The sequence below is a fragment of the Giraffa tippelskirchi genome, chromosome 8 (genome assembly GCF_054371585.1).
Source record: "Giraffa tippelskirchi isolate mGirTip1 chromosome 8, T2T-mGirTip1v1.2.pri, whole genome shotgun sequence".
NCBI lineage: Eukaryota > Metazoa > Chordata > Mammalia > Artiodactyla > Giraffidae > Giraffa > Giraffa tippelskirchi.
In genome coordinates, this window is record NC_137282.1 from 142,278,801 (window position 1) to 142,290,904 (window position 12,104).

The 12,104-nt window shown below is 41.3% G+C and overlaps 1 protein-coding gene across 6 annotated transcripts in view; it reads left to right on the forward strand.

Moving 5' to 3' along the window:
* The first annotated feature begins 231 nt into the window (after nucleotides 1-231).
* Nucleotides 232-12,104, forward strand: part of NCR3 (natural cytotoxicity triggering receptor 3) — a 34,164-nt gene continuing 22,291 nt past the window's right edge. For 3 of the 6 annotated variants that reach the window (XM_081522776.1, XM_081522777.1, XM_081522779.1), the window contains exons 1-2: nucleotides 232-610; nucleotides 1,023-1,102. The gene's annotated coding sequence lies outside the window, so the exon portion shown is untranslated. The remainder of the gene's footprint in view (nucleotides 611-1,022; nucleotides 1,103-12,104) is intronic. The other 3 variants (XM_081522780.1, XM_081522778.1, XM_081522781.1) reach the window with 1 other exon arrangement.

Here is a 12,104-nt window from a genome sequence, read left to right on the forward strand (position 1 = left end):
CGCCCCCCCCTCCCACCTCCCTCCGCGCCTAAACACGCCCCTTGATTTGCATAAAGGGCGGGGCGCTTTCTACCCTATCCCTCTTTACTTCCAGGGGTGTCCTTTTTTTAAAAAAAAAGTACGGCGTGCGAAGCTGACATAAGTTATTTGCATAAGGAGGAGGGACTTATAGGCGCTAGGACGCCGGTTGGCTGAAGAGGCAGGCTCCCGGCGTCGGCCGTTGAGACGTGTAGAGGGGGCGGGAATGCGGCGCCGGTCGGCCAGGGTGTTGGGGCGCAGAATTTGCACGACGACTAGGGGGAGAAAGAGGCGGAGCGTGCGTCGTGCGTTCGTGGAAAGATGGGAACGGAGAGACGTAGAGACGCCAAGAGTGGAAGGAAACGATACTATCCGCGAAGGAGATAGAGCTAGAAGACTGGGCGGAAGGGATTAGCTGCCGAAGGGCGGAGTTTACGTAACCGGGGAAGAGCTCCAACTCACGCTTATTTTCGCGAGAGGTGAAAGCATGAGGAGGCGGAGCCTTCAGTTATTAAATCACGTCATGCAAATAAGGTGGATTGACAGGCCAATCCAAGAGTCCAGGGGAGTGCATCACGGAGCAAGGCATTCTGTGAGTAGTTCTACTTATTTGCATAATATATGCAAATCGTTCGGACAAAGGGTACAAATAACCTATTCCTCAAAATATTGGCAACTAATGACTAAAACGGGCATTTAATTTTATAATATGTAATTTTCATGAATATATTTGTATATCTGATATTATTGGCAGTTTCCGTTTCCTTCATAACAGGTTTAATTCTGCGAAATGCAGTACCGTTCCCCTCCTTTGTCTCCTATTACGTGTGTGTGTGTGTGTGTGTGTGTGTGTGTGTGTGTGTGTGTGTGTGTGTGTGTGTGTGTGTGTGTGTGTGTGTGTGTGTGTGTGTGTGTGTGTGTGTGTTCAGTCCTCAGTCCTCAGTCCTCAGTCGTGTCTCTTTGGGACCGCATGGACTGGAACTGCATGGACTGTTGCCTTCCAGGCTCCTCTGTCCGGTGGAATTTTCCAGGCGATTTTGAACTGCGTTGCCATTTTCTACTCCAGGGGATCTTCCCAAGCCAGGTATCGAACCCATGTCTCTTGAGTCTCCCACACTGGCAGAGAGCCACCTGGGAACCTCTGTTACTCGTGTGTGTGTGTGTGTGTGTGTGTGTGTGAAAGAGAGAGCGCGTGAAGCTCTGTTACTCGTGTGTGTGTGTGTGTGTGTGTGTGTGAAAGAGACAGCGCGTGTGAGCGTGCGCGCGTTTTGAGTCCTCTCCGACTCTGCAAACCCGTGAAGTTATTCTGCTCTAATCAGACCCCCTACTTGTTCAGCAAATCATTCAACAGCTATTTTTTACCCATTCAGTTCAGTTCAGTCGCTCAGTCGTGTCCGACTCTCTGCGACCCCATGAATTGCAGCACGCCAGGCCTCTCTGTCCATCACCAACTCCCGGAGTCTACCCAAACCCATGTTCATCGAGTTGGTGATGCCATCCAACCATCTCATCCTCTGTCGTCCCCTTCTCCTCCCGCCCCCAATCCTACCCAGCATTAGGGTCTTTTCCAATGAGTCAACCCTTCGCATGAGGTGCCCAAAGTATTGGAGCTTCAGCTTCAACATCAGACCTTCCAATGAACACCCAGGATTGATCTCTTTTAGGATGGATTGATTGGATCTCCTTGCAGTCCAAGGGACTCTCAAGAGTCTTCTCCAACACCACAGTTCAAAAGCATCAATTCTGCAGCGCTCAGCTTTCTTCACCGTCCAACTCTCACATCCATACATGACCACTGGAAAAACCATAGCCTTGACTAGACAGACTTTTGTTGGCAAAGTAATGTCTCTGCTTTTAAACATGCTATCTAGGTTGGCCATAACCTTCCTTCCAAGGAGTAAGCGTCTTTTAATTTCATGGCTGCAGTCACCATCAGCAGTGATTGTGGAGCCCAAAAAAGTAAAGTCTGACACTGTTTCCACTGTTTCCCCATCTATTTCCCATGGAGTGATGAGACCAGATGCCATGATCTTAGTTTTCTGAACGCTGAGCTTGAAGCCAACTTTTTCACTCTCCTCTTTCACCTTCATCAAGAGGCTCTTTAGTTCTTCTTCACTCTCTGCCATAAGGGTGGTGTCATCCGCATATCTGAGGTTATTGATATTTCTCCCGGCAATCTTGATTCCAGCTTGTGTTTCTTCCAGCCCAGCGTTTCTCATGATGTACTCTGCATAGAAGTTAAATAAGCAGGGTGACAATATACAGCCTTGACGTACTCCTTTTCCTATTTGGAACCAGTCTGTTGTTCCATGTCCAGTTCTAACTGTTGCTTCCTGACCTGCATACAGGTTTCTCAAGAGACAGGTCAGATGGTCTGGTATTCCCATCTCTTTCAGAATTTTCCACAGTTTATTGTGATCCACACAGTCAAAGGCTTTGGCATAGTCAATAAAGCAGAAATAGATGTTTTTCTGGAACTCTCTTGCTTTTTCGATGATCCAGCGGATATTGGCAATTTGATCTCTGGTTCCTCTGCCTTTTCTAAAACCAGCTTGAACATCTGGAAGTTCACGGTTCACGTATTTTACCCATTAGGTATATATTAAAAAATAGGGGTTTCCCTGGTAAAGAATCTGCGTGCAACACAGGAAACCCAGGTAGGATCCCTGGGTGGGGAAGATCCCCTGGAGAAGGAAATGGCAAACCACTCCATTTCTTCAGTATTCTTGCCTGGAGAATTACTTGGACAGAGGAGTCTGGCAGGCTGCAGTCCATGAGGTTACAAAGAGTCGGACACGACTGAGCAATTAACACACACACATGTAAAATAGATTTTTATTAAAGCGGTTTTAAGTTTATAGAATAATTGAGCAGAAAGTACAGAGAATGCTAGTATATTCCTTCCCCTGCCTCAGTTTTCCCTATTGTTAACATTGTGTGTTAGCGTGACACGTTTGTTACAATTGATGCGCCAATGGTAATACATTATTTTTTCTTCCAGTTTTATTGAGACACAATTGACACACAGTACTACATAAATTTAAGGTGTATAGCATAATAATGGTTTGACTTACAAACATCATAAAATGATTACCATATTGAGTGAACATCCATCATCTCATACAGTTACAAACTTAAAGAAATAGAAAAAAAATGTATTTTTTTCCCCTCGTGATGAGAACGCTTGAGAATTTACTCTTAACAACTTTCATCAGTTTCAATTATATTTATCATGGTGTATATTACGTGTCTGCTGCTGCTGCTAAGTCGCTTCAGTAGTGTCCGACTCTGTGTGACCCCATAGACGACAGCCCACTAGGCTGCCCCGTCCCTGGAATTCTCCAGGCAAGAACACTGGAGTGGATTGCCATTTCCTTCTCCAATGCGCGAAAGTGAAAAGTGAAAGTGAAGTCGCTCAGTCGTGTCCGACTCAGCGACCCCGTGGACTGCAGCCTACCAGGCTCCTCCGTCCATGGGATTTTCCAGGCAAAAGTACTGGAGTGGGGTGCCATTGCCTTCTCCAACATTACATGTCTAATATTTACTTATAACTGGAAGTTGATATTTCTTGACTGCCTTCATTCATTTCCCTCTCCCTCCACCACAAATTTGATCTCTTTCTCTATGAGTTTGTTTTTGAAGTATAGTTAGCCTACAACACTATGTTAGTTCTTGGTATACAACACTGTGATTTAAATATCAGTATTTCAAAATGATATTTCAAAATGATCATCATCATAAGTCTAGTTATCATCTGTCACCATGTATAATTATTGACTATATTCCCTACACTGTACATTTCATATCTAGGACTCAGTTATTTTGTAACTGGAAGTTTCTGTTGCTTAATCTATACCTATTTCTCTCCTTACTCTTCCCCCAGCTGCCTGTTTGTTCTCTGTATCTGTGACTCTATTTCTGCTTTGTTACATTGATTTTATAGATTATACATAAGTGAAATCATACAATATTTGTCTTCTGTGTCTGGCTTATTTTACTTAGCATGATAGTCTCTAGGTCCACCATGTTGACACAAATGGCAAGGTTGCATTCTTTTTCCTGGCTGAGTAATATTCCATTATAAGTGTGTGTGTGTGTGTGTGTGTGTGTGTGTGTGTGTGTATACTACATCTTCTTTATCCATTCACCGATCGGTGGGCACTTAGGTTGCTTCCATATCTTGGCTATTATAAATAATGCTTCAGTGAACATGGGGTAAATATATCTTTTGAATTAATGTCTTCATTTCCTTCAGATGAACACACAGGACTGGAATTATTGTAGTTTTATTTTTGAAGAATCTCTATATTGTTTTCCATGTCTAGTCAGGTCCTCTGCCCATTTTTTAATCTTGTTCTTTCTCAGTGTTGTGACTTTTCGTGTTTTTTTGTGTGTGTTTCTATACAAATTTTAGAATTATCTGTTCTAGTTCTTTGAAAAATGCCATTGTTATTTTGACAGGGATTGCACTGAATCTGCAGATTGCCTTGAGTAGCATAGTCACTTTCACAATTTTAATTCGTCCAATCCCTGAGCACAGTGCCTTTTCATTTGTTTGTGTTGTCTTCAGTTTCTCTCATCAGTGTCTTACAGATTTCTGAGTACAGGTATTTTGCCTCCTTAGTTTTATTTATTCCCAGGTATTTTACTCTTTTTGATGCAATTATAAATGGGACTGTTTTCTTACTTTCTCTTTCCGATAGTTCATTGGTAGTATGTAGAAATGCAACAGATATCTGTGTATTAATTTTATATCCTGCAATTTTACCAGATTCATTGGTAAAGTTGCAAATTTTTAAACTTACCAAATTCATTTAGAATTTTCTATGTGTAATATATCATCTTCAAACTGACAGTTTTACTTCTTCCTTTCTAATTTGAATTTCTTATTTCTTTTTCTTGTCTGACTTCCTATAGCTAGGACTTCCAATGCCATGTTGAATAAAAGTGGTAAGATCTTAAAGGAAATGTTTCAGCTTCTCACCATTGAGTATGATGTTAGCTGTGGGCTTGTCATATATGGCCTTTGTTATGTTGAGGTGTATAGAGAGTTTTAATCATAAATGAATGTTAAATTTGTCACAAGCTTTTTCCTGCATCTATTGAGATGACTATATGATTTTTCCTCCTGAGTTTGTTAATGTGGTATGTATATCGCATTGATTGATTTGTGGACTTTGAACCATCCATGCATCCTTGGGATAAATCCCACTTGATCATGGTGTACATGTGTAATGTATTGTTGAATTCCATTTGCTAATTTTTTTTGAGGATTTTTGTATCTCTGCTCATCAGTGATATTGGCCTGTAATTTTTATATTTTCGTGGTATCTTTATCTGGTTTTGATATCAAGGTGATACTGACCTCATAGAATGAGTTCAGAGGTGTTTCTTCCTCTTCAGTTTTTTGAAATAGTTTGAGAAAGATGGATGTTAACTCTTCTTTAAATGTTTGGTAGAATTCATCTATAGTAGAAACATTCTGGTTCTGAACTTTTACTTGTTGGAAGGTTTTTTGTTTTTTTTTTTTAATTACTGAGTCAATTTCAGTAATTGGTCTGTTCATATTTTCTGTTTCTTCCTGATTCACTCTTAGGAGATTGTACATTTCTAGGAATTTGTCCATTTCTTCTAGGTTGTCCATTTTATCGGCATATAATTGTTTGTAACAATCTCTTATGATCCTTAGTAGCTCAGCTGGTAAAGAAATCCACCTGCAACGCATGAGACCCCGGTTTGATTCCTGGGTCAGGAAGATCTGCTGAAGGGATAGGCTACCCACTCCAGTATTCTTGGGCTTCCCTGGTGGTGCAGCTGGTAAAGAACCCTCCAGCAATGTGGGAGACCTGGGTTCGATCCCTGGGTTGGGAAGATCCAGTGAAGAAGGAAACGGCTACCCACTCCAGTATTCTGGCCTGGAGAATTCCATGGACTGTATAGTCCTTGGGGTCACAAAGAGTCGGACACAACTGAGCAACTTTCACTTTTACTTATGATCCTTTCTATTTCTGTAGTGTCAGTTTGACTTCTTTTTCATTTCTGATTTTATTGATTTGGACTCTTTTTCTTGATGAGTGTGGCTAAAGGTTTATCGATTTTGTTTATCTTTTCAAAGAATAGCTCTTAGTTTCATTAGTGTTTTCTATTTTTTTCTTTATTTCATTTATTTCTGTTCTTATCTTTATTATTTCTTCTCTTCTACTAATTTTAGGTTTTGTTTGTTCTTCTTTATCTAGTTCCTTTAGGTGTAAAGTTAGATTGTTTACTTGAGGTTTTTCCTATTTTGTGAAGTAGGTTTGTATCACTATAAACTTCCTTCTTAGTAATATTTTTGCTGCATCCCATGGATTTTAGATCATTGTATTTTCATTTTCATTTGCCTCCAGCTGTTTTTTAATTTCCTCTGATTTCTTCAGTGACCCATTGTCAACAACTATGTTCTGAAGGCACCAGAGATATGCACAGAAAATTTTAGAAGTTGTTGTTGTTGTTCAGTCAACTGCTCAATCGTGTACAGCTCTTTCAATGCTATGGACCGCAGCATGCCAGGCTCCCCTGTCTTTCACTATCTCCCGGAGTTTACTCAAACTCATGTCTATTGAGTCACTGATGCCATCTTACCAGCTCATCCTTTATCTTCCCCTTTTCCTCCTGCCCTCAGTCTTTCCCAACATCAGGGTCTTTTCCATTGAGTCAGCTTTTTGCATCAGGTGGTCAAAGTATTGGAGCTTCAGCTTTAGCATCAGTCCTGCCAATAAATACTCAGGGTTGATTTCCTTTAGGATTGACTGGTTTGATCTCCTTCCTGTCTAAGGGACTCTCAAGAGTTTTCTCTAGCACCACAATTCAAAAGCATCAATTCTTCAGTGCTCAGTCTTCTTTATCGTTCCCCTTTCACATCTGTACATGACTACTGGAAAAACCATAGCTTTGACTATACACTTTGTCGGGAAAGTGATGTCTCTGCTTTTTAATACACTGTCTAGGTTTATCATAGCTTTTCTTCCAAAGAGCAAGCGTCTTTTAATTTCATGACTGTAGTCATCATCCACAGTGATTTTGGAGCCCGAGAAAATAAAATCTGCCACTGTTTCCCTATCTGTTTGCCATGAAGTGACGGGACCAGATGCCATGATCTTAGTTATTTTAATGTTGAATTTTAAGCCACTATTTTCACTCTCCTCTTTCACATTCATCAAGAAGCTCTGTAGTTCCTCTTCTGTTTCTGCCATTAAAGTGGTATCGTCTGCATATCTGAGATTGTTGATATTTTTCCCAGCATTCTTGATTCCAGCTTGTGCTTTGTCCAGCCCAGTATTTAGCATGAGGTACTCAGCATGTAAGTTAAATAAGCAGGGTGACAATATACAGCCTTGACGTACTCCTTTCCCAGTTTTGAACCAGTCCATTGTTCCATGTCCGGTTCTAACTTACTTCTTGACCTGTATACAGGCTTTTCAGGAGGCAGGTAAGGTGGTCTGCTATTCCCATCTCTTGAAGAATTTTCCATAGTTTGGTGTGATCCACATAGTAAAAGGCTTTTGTGTAGTCAGTGAAGCAGAAGTAGATGTTTTTCTGGAGCTCTCTCGCTTTTTCTATGATTCAGTGGATGTTGGCCGTTTGATCTCTGGTTGCTCTGCCTTTTCTGAATCTAGCTTGTACATCTGGAAGTTCTAAGTTCACATACTGTTGAAGCCTAGCTTGAAGGATCTTTGAGCATTACCTTGCTAGCATGTAAAAAGAGTACAATTGTATAGTAGTTGGAACATTCTAGCACTGACTTTCTTTGGGATTGGAATGAAAACTGACCTTTTCCAGTCTTGTGGCCATTGCTGAGTTTTCCAAATTTGCTTGCATATTGAGTGTGGCATTTTAACAACGTTGTCTTTTAGGATTTGAAATAACTCAGCTGGAATTCCATCATATCCACTAGCTTTGTTCATAGTAATGCTTCCTGAGGCCCACTTGACTTCACACTCCAGGATGTCTGGTTCTAGGTGAGTGACCACACCGTTATGGTTATCTGGGTCATTAAGACCTTTTTTGTATAGTTCTTCTGTGTGTTCTTACCACCTCTTCTTAATAGCTTCAGCTTCTGTTAGGTCCTTGCTGTTTCTGTCCTTTAGTGTGCCCATCTTTGCATGAAATGTAACTTGGGTATCTCCAGTTTTCTTGAAGAGAGCCCTAGTCTTGCCCATTCTACTGTTTTCCTCTTATTTCTTTGCATTGTTCACTTAAGAAGGCTTTCTTATCTCTCCTTGCTATTCTCAGGAACTCTGAATTCAGTTGGGTATATCTTTCCCTTTCTGCTTTGCCTTTTGCTTCTCTTCTTTTCTCAGCTATTTGTAAGGCCTCCTCAGACAATCATCATGCCTTCTTGCATTTCTTTTTCTTTAGAATGGTTTTGGTCACCGCCTCCTGTACAGTGTTATGAACTTCCGTCCATAGTTCTTCAGGCACTCTGTCTACCAGATTTAATCCCTTGAATCTATTCATCACCTCTACTGTATAATCATAAGGGATTTGATTTAGGTCATACTGAGTGGTCTAGTATTTTTCTCTGCTTTCTTCAATTTAAGCTTGAATTTTGCAATAAGGAGCTCATGATCTGAGCTATAGTCAGCTCTGTATCTTGTTTTTGCTGACTGTATAGAGCTTCTGCGTCTTAGGCTGCAGAGAATATAATCAGTCTGATTTCGGTATTGACCATCTGGTAATATCTATGTGTAGAATCATCTCTTGGGTTGTTAGCAAAGGGTGTTTGCTATGACCAGTGTGTTCTCTTGAGAGAACTCCTTTTCCTTGCTTCATTTTGTACTCCAAGCCCAAACTTGCCTGTTATTCTGAGTATCTCTTGACTTCCTACTTTTGCATTCCAGGCCCCTATGATGAAAAGGACATCTTTTTTTGGTCTTAGTTCTAGAAGGTTTTGTAGGTCTTCATTGAACTGTTCAGCTTCAACTTCCTCAGCATTAGTGGTTGGGGCATAGGCTTGGATTACTGTGATGTTGAATGGTCTGCCTTGGAAACGAACCAAGATCATTCTGTCATTTTTGAGATTGCTCAGGTACTGCATTTTGGACTCTTTTGTTGACTATGAAGGCTGCTCCATTTCTTCTAAGAGATTCTTGCCCACAGCAGTAGATATAATGGTCATCTGAATTAAATTCACCCATTCCTGTCCATTTTAGTTCACTGATTCATATTATAGAAGTAGAGGAATAAGAATCAGACTGTGCCTGGGTAGGTTCAGAAATGTTTCTGGGAAAGTCTGAAAGTGATTAGGGAAAGTTATTAAGTGATATGAAGAACTCATTAAGATTTAGCCAGGTTTGAGGAGCGAGTACATGTCTCGGGCCCTGTGAACTGATAAGCAGAGGCATGGATTTGTAATCTACGCCTGCCTGTCCATTATGGAAAATGAGAGCGGAAAATTTAGTAAGAATCTGGTAAGAATTTTATCCTGAGGCTCATTAAGATGGTTGAGATGAAAAAAAAAAAGATGGTTGATATGACTTCAGTTCTCAAACTTTCAAATGATTCTCTTGTCCCCTTCCCCTGGACACTTAGCACAGCAAAATTTCTTGGAAGCGCTCTCCGTACTCACTATCTCCAATTTCTCTCCTCTCTTTCTTTGTTAAAGCCACTCCAGTCAAGTCTTCATCCCCACCTTCTACTCAAACTGCGAATGTTAAGGGTATCAGCCTTATGGCTTGAAATAATGTTTATATGCTAATAACTTCCCAGATGTGTATCTTCATCAGGGACCTCACTTCCAACACCAGACTTGTATACACAGCTGTGTACTTGCTGCTGCTGCTGCTGCTGCTAAGTCACTTCAGTCGTGTCCGACTCTGTGCGACCCCATAGACGGCAGCCCACCAGGCTCCGCCGTCCCTGGGATTCTCCAGGCAAGAATACTGGAGTGGGTTGCCATTTCCTTCTCCAGTGCATGAAAGGGAAAAGTGAAAGTGAAGTCGCTCAGTCGTGTCCGACTCTTAGCGACCCCATGGACTGTAGCCTACCAGGCTCCTCCATCCATGGGATTTTCCAGGCAAGAGTACTGGAGTGGGGTGCCATTGCCTTCTCCGGAGTGTACTTGCTATCACCTCTTAGATGTCTAACAGATGGTTTCAAATTCAGTAGGTCCAAAAGCAAACATTTTGATCTCTTGTCTTTCAATAACTTCTCTATCCACAGCCTTCACCATCTCAGCTGATGACAGTTTAAAAATTCCAGGGACTTCCCTGGTGATCCAGTGGCTAACACTTCACACTCTTAGTGCATGGGGTCTGAGTTTGATCCCTGATTGGGGCGCTCTATCCCACATTCCACAACTAAACATCCTGCATGTCACAACGAAGATCGAAGATCCTGTGTGCTGCAATTAAGACCCAGCACAGCCCAATAAATAAATACCAATAAATAAATACAAATAAATAAATGTTTTATAAAAATGAAAATTCCAGTTAAGTCGAAAACCCTGGAAACCTCATCAGTTCCTTTAGTTGTCACACTCTACACTTTCAATCAGACAGGAAATCCTAGCTTGAGAAAACATCCAGAATCCCACCTCTTCACTTCCACTGCTTCTGCCTTGATCTGAGCCATCCTTATCTCTCTGGGTTCACAGGAACAGCCTCCTAACTGGTCATCTTGAGCTTACCTCTGCTCCTACAGTCTGTTTTCTACACTGAAATCAGAGTGGGCCTTTTCTCAAAGGAGGTTGCAGAGTATTCCTTTGCTCAGAGTCCTGCAGTGCCACTCCATTTGTCTCAGAATAGAAGCTAAAGTCCTTACTGCAGCCTACAAGACCCAAGATGACTTGGCCCCCTATTCAGTTCAGTTCAGTTCAGTTGCTCAGTCATGTCTGACTCTTTGCAACCCCATGGGCTGCAGCATGCCAGGCTTCCCAGTTCATCACCAACTCCCAAAGTTTGCTCAAACTCATGTCCATTGAGTTGGTGATGCCATCCAGCCATCTCATCCTCTGTCGTCCCCTTCTCCTCCCTTCAATCTTTCCCAGCATCAGGGTCTTTTCTAGTGAGTCAGTTCTTCCCATCAGGTGGCCAAAGTATTGGAGTTTCAGCTTCAGCATCAGTCCTTCCAATGAATGTTCAGGACTGATTTCCTTCAGGATTGACTGATTCGATCTCCTGGTCCCCTATTGGGTTTTTTATCTTATGACTCTCTGTCTGCACAGGCCTTTCTCACTCTAGGGCCCTCTCTGCTCCTTTCCCTCTGCACAAATGGCTCTTCCCCCAGAAACCTGTGTGGCTCACTGCTGTATTTTCTTGAAGTTTTTGTTCAGTGTTGGTCACCTCCTCACTGAATCCTCTCCTGATTACACTTTCAGAATTTTAATCTTCCCTGACCATCTTGGCACCCCTGACTCCCTTTAACCTGCTCTTTTTTTTTTTTCCATAATACTGTCATTTTTAAATAGAGCATAGAAATTTAAAATTATATTTACTCTTTGTTTTCTGTCCTCCTCCCGTATCAGTTACTGCAGTAGAACATAAACTTCACAAAGGCAGGGATCTTTGTTTTGTTACTTTTATATCCCAGGCACCTGGAATAGGGGATAGAACATAGTTAATGCCCAATAAATGATTTTTAAAATCTTATCAAAGTATGTGTGTATATATATGTGTGTGTGTGCATTATATATATACACTCATGCCAAGTCTATTCAGTCATGTCCAACTCTTTGTGACCCCATGGGCCGTAGCCCACCAGGCTTCTCTGTCCATGGGATTTTCCAGGCAAGAATACTGCAGTGGGTTGCCATGCCATTCTCATATATGAAATTTTAATAACTTTTCATGAACTGAGCAGAGCATGTAACCAAATACAGAACCTTAACTAGCACAGAAGCTGCCAAGGGCTCTTTTAGTCACTGTCCTCCCCCAAGGCTAACGACTATCCTGATTTCTAATAATATATATTAGTTTTACTTGTTTTGTACTTTATTCAAATGAAATTGTACAGTAAGGGTTCTTTTTATATCTGCTTCTTATCAACATTGTATTAATGAAATTAATCTACATTGTTGCATGTAGTAGTTTGTTCACTCTTACTGTTAT